Below are 7815 nucleotides of genomic sequence, written 5' to 3' on the forward strand. Positions count from 1 at the left end.
TGAAAATAGTAATGAGGGCCCAACTAGGCAAACTGAAGGTGGCAATGTATGATTTTTGTGGCCCCTCACCTCCTGTAGATTCTACAAGCCTGACTCCCAATGCTACACACCCATCCTTAGTTTCCATATTACCTTTTCAACCCCTGTCGGCCAAGACTGCTATGATTTCCTGCCTAGCGCCCATTCCAATCTTGCCTTCATAACCAATGCTTGTTCTGGACATGGCTGATTGCCTTATACCTATGAAAATCAGTCTCTACCTTAGTAACCAATGTATTTACCCATCACATCTACAAAGGATTAGGGAGATCTTACAGCAACAACAGCAAAACACGTAACAAAACAACAAAATATAAGTAGGAAACTGTTAAGAGATTACAATTGAGAAAGTATGGAGTAGGAAATTAACCCATATATAGGTTTTTGAGTGTATGGAAGACAAAAGAGAAATGGCCCAGTACGTAGTCTTCATTGTCTAAGAGGAAGATCTTACTGGTCTCCTAGGGGAGCTGTCCCTGACACTTGGGTCTAGGACAAATGTTTCCCTTGGAGTTTCAAGTTGGGAAGCTAATATATCTTGCCCTCAATACAATCCTAAGGTGGGCTCTTCTTTGTAGACACCTTTTATAAAGGGAAATAACATAAGTTGAGTAGCTTTCTGTTGTTTGCTAGGTGGCAGTAAAAAATTCCAGAATACCACCTCCAGGTACTGTGTTATGATGGGATATTAAAGTAGGATTCTTATTGTATCATATTAAAAGAACCCTTAGAGAGGAAATTCACTTTTCCACAGGAATTAAATGGTTCTAATGGTGAAATCAGAAATCTAGGAAAATCAACAGAGAAGATTTTTATTTAAGAAGCTTTCTGCATGTCTGAACTCCTCAAATTAAACCATAAAATACCCTCAACTGTAACAGAACCGAAAAAAAGAAATGCCACTAAACAGGTCATTTGCAGGGTGCTTTATTATGTTTTTATTTCAGGGATTGTGCTCTGTTCTTTTTTTATCTAGTCTACTCTCTTTTTTATCCTATTTTCTTCAGATATGCTTCCATTGCTTTGAATGCCAAAACTGTTTACTTTCTACTGTTGAACTGGCTTTGGGTCATCTCAACTATTTGAATTTTTAAAAATTATCTGCAATATGAGAGTCCTTGGACATACAAATATTCATATTTAAGAGAGTTTTGTCCTCTGATGGCCAGATATCTGATTTGAAAAAACCTTACTTGCCAACATAGCAACAGAAGAAAATCCCTGGAATTTGAGGTTATATTTAATCCCAGGTTAAAATTCTCTATCTTTGCAAGAGTTTAACTGTTTTAGATTCTACCTATAGGTGAGATCATGCAGTGTTTGTCTTTCTGTGGCTGGCTTATTTCGCTTAGCATAATGTCTTCCACTCAGAGAAGCAGAGAGTAGGATGGTGATCACCAGAGGCTTGGGGTAGAGAGAAATGGGAAGATGCTAGTCAAGGGATATGAGTGGTACAAAGTTTCAGTTATGCAGGGTGAATAAGTCCTGGAAATGTAATGCACTATAGTTAACAATACTTTATTGTATGCTTGAAATTTGTTTAAAGGGTAGATATTAAGTATTCTCATGGCAAAAATTCAAAGAGGACTCGGAAAATTTTTATTAAAGTTATGTATCTTTCACCAATCCATAGACTGATTCTAGAAAAATAAATACCCTTCTCCATTCACCCCTAAAGTAAGGAGGATCAGATTAAGTCACCACTGAGGTCTGGAAGTTTTAATGATGAGTTTGTTTGTGATGATTTCATGTGCTCTGAATGATGATTGCAGCTCTACACTCAACCAAGAGCCTTGTGGACCAAGTGAGATCCAAGTGTCTCAGAGCACATGGAGGAGTACTTATGAGGGCCTGATTCTTCTCTCCTGTATGAAAGGAGATGAGGATTAACTAGTCAAGCTACTTAATTAACTATAAAGTTAATCTACCCACTATAATTCTGATATAGCAAAGTAAGCCCCACACTCTCTGATCTGGCAGAATGCTACAGTGGAAAAACCTCTGGAGACTGTTAAATAAAAATTATTCACCAGACACTTGTTAAAAATGGCAAGACAGATTTTATCCAAGACTGTTGCAGTAGAGGTCAAGACTATTGCAATAGAGGGGAGAGATTAAGCTCAACTGAAAATACAATGAGGAGAAGTTGGGATTTATAGCCAATGAACAGAGGGAGAGGGTCAGTGGATAGAGAATTACTAAAGGGAGAATGCAAGGATAGGGGGATTCTTGCTAAATTGGCTTAACAGGATTCTTGCTAAAGACAAACCAAGAACTTTGATACAAGGAGTTAGATGTCTAGGGTGGGGGTTGAGAAATTTGATCAGATATCAAGGGTAGGGGCTTCTTGCTAAACTGATTTAGCAGGATTCTTGCTAAAACTGAGTTTATCCAGGAAAAATGTGTAAGGTCGAGGTTGACACCTAGTTGAGAAGAGGGCTCAGAAGGGCCTAACTAAAATCTCGTCAAGAAGGGAGTCTCTGTCAAGTCAGAAAAATTATTTGGGTTCAAATCCTTGATTTGCCACTTATTAACTTTGTGATTTTGCAAATGTGGGAAAGTCATTAACTGCTCTAAGCTTCAGTTTCTCCTATGTAAAATGGAGATGATCATAACTACTCTACAGAGCCCACAGAGACACCACAAGAATCAAAATCAAGATGAAATGTTGCAGGTGAAAGCTTTTAGTAAATTATAAAGCTTTGCATACATGTAAAGAAGTTATTCCTGCAGGATAGAAAATAAGCCATGGTCAAATGACCATAGCCTTTCCATCTCCCTCTAGTCAGAGTAAGGACATAGGAGTGTGATGGTTCTTCTTGTCAACCTAGGGTTTTACAACAAGAAAGGAAAATCACCAGGATAAAGAGTTTCCACACAATGAAAAGGGAGACTCTAGCACAGTTTTTCTGAGTAGTCGTTATGATCTGGATACTTGCAAGAGCCTTATAACAATATATGATAAATGATATTGCCGCCTCATGACTGCATACTCCTAATCCTGACATATCTTCTCCTAAGGTAGAGCTAGCAGAGGGTAGTCCCCATCATGGGCCAGAGCAACCACACCACTGGGAAGGAATTTGTCTTCCTGGAACTCACTCGCTTCCGGGAGCTAGAGTTTTGCTTGTTTGTGGTCTTCCTTGCTGTGTATGTAACAACTGTGCTGGGTAACGCACTCATTGTGCTGACCATCACCTGTGAGTCCCACCTCCACACTCCCATGTACTTTCTCCTGAGGAACAAATCAGTCCTGGACATTGTTTTTTCAGCTGTCACCATTCCCAAGTTCCTGGTGGATCTTTTATCAGAGAGGAAAACCATCTCTTACCATGGCTGCATGGTACAGATCTTCTTCTTCCACTTTGCTGGTGGGGCAGATATTTTTTTCCTCTCTGTGATGGCCTATGACAGATACCTTGCAATTGCCAAACCTCTGCATTATGTGACCATTATGAGGAGATCGATGTGGGTGGGTTTGGTGGTCGCCTCTTGGATGGGTGGTGGTTTGCACTCAATTGTCCAGATAATTCTCTTACTTCCACTCCCCTTCCGTGGTCCCAATGTCCTAGATGCCTTCTACTGTGATGTGCCCCAAGTGGTTAAACTGGCCTGCACTGACACCTTTGCTCTGGAACTCCTTATGATCTCTAACAATGGGCTGGTGACACTCCTGTGGTTCCTCGGGCTCCTGGGGTCCTACACTATTATTCTGGTGATGCTGAGATCTCACTCTGGGGAGGGCTGGCACAAGGCCCTCACCACCTGCACCTCCCACATCCTGGTGGTGACTCTTCACTTTGTGCCTTGCATTTACATCTACTGCCGGCCCTTCACTACACTGCCCATGGACATAGCTGTGTCTATCAATAACACGGTCATCACCCCCATGGTGAACCCCATCATCTACACTCTGAGGAGCCAAGAGATGAAATCAGCCATGAAGAGACTTCAGAGAAGGATTGGGTTTTCTGAGAGCAGTAAACTGGAGTGAGCAGTCAGATTGAGATGGAAATCTAACTCTGATTAATTTCTCAAACCACTATCCTGGGAGTAAGAGACAGCTATCTCTTTTCTCCACGGTCATTTCTCTACATCCTCATAGACGCTTAACTCTATTAGAGGGAATATAGAAACAAAAAGAAGAGATGAGGTTGAACAACATGAGATATTGGGCTTGCAGACTGGGGAGAGGAATGAGGTATAAGACTAAAATCAATAACCTAATGCTATTTTGTTGTAATCTGTGACTCTCATGCCAACATACTTTACCTCACTTTTACCACCTGTAATATGGAAATAACATTGTCTCCTCACAAGGTTGCCAAGAGAGTGAAGAATTACAAATGTTGAGAGGATGATAGCTGCAAAAATTAGTATTGCTCCTGGAATTAATCAGGCATACAAACGATTTCCCTGTTATAATATTCCTAAATGTGCATATATACAGAATATGGATGTATTTCTTTCTCACATGCTTTCTCTAGTGTCTCTGAGATTTCTCTGCCTTCTCTGATTATTCCCAGTTGATTATTAAAATCACTTCTTGATTTAATATTTTGAGTACAGAATCTTCAACATATTTCAATATATTTCACTATTCTCAGATCCATTCTACTGATTTTCTCACTCAAATTAATCTCAAAAGTACTTGTACAAATTGGGGCTATATCTGCACAAAATCCACAAAGATAATTTATTTTTTGTTAACTTAAACTTCTTTATTCCCTCTATCTTCTCTCCACTTCACTCCCAGGGCTTTTATAGCTGGAGCAAAACTATAGTTTTGTCTATATATGCACAGACAATTCAAGATAAATCACTGGTAAAAAAAAAAATACCTTTTCACACACTCAAGATCCATTTTTTGTAGCAGGAGAGAAAAGAAACACATTGTAGGCAGGGCCATTTAGGAATAGCCACTGGGTCTTCTTTGTAATCCACCTCTCTCCAAAGAGGACGATTCTAAAAATGTAATTCTGTAGAGAGACAATAAATCTCCCTTCTCTCTTTATTCCTGCTTCAAATTCTACCCTTCAGCCTCCAAAAGTCATTAAAAAATTGGCCAAGAGGAATAAGAAATCTCAGGAAACTTCAACATATAGACCATTCTTTTGAAATTGTTATGATGCATTAATACTTGCAAAATGGTCCTAGTAGATGACATACATTTGTGATTTTCTCTGAGTCCTACAAGACAGAGACATTGGGCCAAGACTCTTAACCACATGGCAGTGCTTCTCAAACTTTTTAAAATTATTGCCTCCCCCCCAAGGAGCTTTATTAGGTATTTTTACTAATTGCTTTCCCACAAAAAAATGTAATACCAAAGATATACTGTATATCTTTTTACACCAAAGATCTTTGAAGGACCACACATCATTGCAATATCTAAGATTTTTTGGCTACCAATAACCAATTTTTGCCCCCTTGGTCACATTGCCCACACTGAGAATGAATGGTAACATGGCATTAGATATTTCTATTAACATGTTTCCCCGAAATTCAAAGAATCACAGAATAAATAGCATATGTCTTCTGGGGCCTTGCAAGAATTTGGAAAGCATAGAAATGTGGGCATCTTTGTTTGTGTGTGTCTGTAAGTGCATGCATATGTATGTGTGTGCACATATGCGCGGATTTGTGTCCAAAAATGACTTGGAAAATATTTAATAACTCCCACTGGAACTCCAACACTGTCATAAGAATGTCCATTCTATTTCCACACTCAGATATAATAAAATTCCCTTTGCTAATTCTCATATTAGGCTTGAGCCTAAGGGACTACTGTATGTGATAGGGATGCTTTGGGACCAGATGAAGAGCCATGATGATGTAACTCCCTGAGTCTGCCCTTTCCAATGTGAAGTTTTAAGAGAAGATACCGAAGTCTAATGTAACTAACCTGCAGAAGGACTTCAACTTCTAACATGATATTTCCCCAGAACCATACACACTGAGGCCCAGCTATCCAGTCTCAGATGGCATAAATTCCAGCTTGGATACTGAAGGATTTGGGTAAGAATATTGAACTGTCAGAGTGTGAGACATTGTGGATTATACATGGATAGGATGTGCATGAAAATGTACCTAGTGTATAAGATATTGCAAAAATAGCTGAAAATTTTAGTAACGGAAAACAAAGAAGTAGATTTTAAATACTGGAAAAGGACGAATGTCTCCTTAAGAAGAAGGAGCCACAGAGATGGAGTCAGCATGGTAAAAGAGAAAGCAACTCGTATTTGATGGAACAATTGAGTTGCATATAAGGAGCAGATTTTATTCTAGCTTAGGGTTTGTCCATGGGATCATGGAGCCTCTTTCCACAACATTGGTGCTTCCTTAAAAAACATAATCTTAACCTCAAATTATCTTAAAAACTGTGGAGGTTTCAAAGGCAACCCTATTTCCATACACTGCCCATGACTCACTGGGTCTCTTTAGCCTTTGATCCAGAGCCTGTCTTATTCCTGAACCCAATGACCCAGAGCTGAAGGCTCAAGTCCACTTGGTTAATTCATGCAAGTTCATGGAAACAAAAATAGTTAAGTTGGTTCAAAGAGAAGTTGTACTTCTATTGAATCGCATTTTATTGCTATTCAATAGAATATTCTACATATGTCTTCATAAATAACCCTCATGATAGGCAGGTCAGATTCTGTTTTCAGGAAAAAGGGAAATGAATCAAGTTAATTGAATGTCCACTCTGATCTTGGTACTTTACAAACATGATCATAGTTACTCCTTATGCCACCCATTGAAGTAAGTGGTATGCTTCCCAGTTTGCAGAGGAATAAATTGAAGGAAAATAAAGAACTTGCTCCATGTAACAAATGAGGAAGAGGCAAAATTCCAACCCAAATTTGCCCTACCTGAAAACTCTTAACATTGCCCTACACCGCATCACATTAGATTGCCCTCACATTTTACAACTGAGGATCCAAGGAACAGAGAGGCAATGTGACTTTCTCAAGGTCACAAAGGTGTTTTATAGCCTGGATCAGAAAACAAATCTCTATCTGGCATCCCTCAGGCCATGTCAAAGATGTTAACAAAAGAGTTTCTTAGCCTGTGTTCATCAAGATCCTTCTCCCTCGCTCACATTCCAATGCCAATGCTTATAAGTAATGATGTGCACTTACCAGCTAGATTTATAAATTTAAGAAACATTTATTGAGGGCCTGGCCCTGTGGCCGAGTGGTTAAGTTCATGCAATCTGCTTGGGCAGTCCAGGGTTTTGCCGGTTCAGAGCCAGGGCATGGACATGGCACCCCTCAGGCCACGGTGAGGCAGCATCCCACACAGCACAACCAGAGGCACTCACAACTGAAATATACAACTATGTACTTGGGGGCTTTGGGGAAAAGAAGGGAAAAAAAGAAAATTGGCAACAGATGTTAGCTCAGGTGTCAATCTTTACAAAAGCAACAAAACATTTATTGAGCACCTAACGCATGCCCCATACTAAGTGAAGATTTGATGATATTAGGATGGATGAAATACTCAGCAGACAGGATGAACTTGAGGTATAATAGGGAAATTATAGTGTGCTATGGGAAAAGAGACATATAATTAGACGAAACTGTTAAAAATACCAGAAGAGAAGTCAGTGCAGGGAATGAGTCACAAAGGGGTGTCAGGGAAGTTTTCACAGAAGAGGAGTCTGTGGACCCGAGTGTTGAAAGGTCAGTGTTTGTGAAGACGGATAGATGGGAGATTCTGAGAGTAGGGAGGATACGGTAGGTAGAGGGAGCAACAGGATCACAGATCCAAAGG

At 39.7% G+C, this 7815-nt stretch overlaps 1 pseudogene; it reads left to right on the top strand.

Annotated features, from left to right (window-relative positions):
• Positions 1-3088: 3088 nt before the first annotated feature.
• OR4D6CP (olfactory receptor family 4 subfamily D member 6C, pseudogene) lies at positions 3089-4033 on the top strand (annotated as a pseudogene).
• Positions 4034-7815: the final 3782 nt, after the last annotated feature.

This window comes from Equus caballus, chromosome 12, assembly GCF_041296265.1.
Source record: "Equus caballus isolate H_3958 breed thoroughbred chromosome 12, TB-T2T, whole genome shotgun sequence".
Lineage (NCBI taxonomy): Eukaryota > Metazoa > Chordata > Mammalia > Perissodactyla > Equidae > Equus > Equus caballus.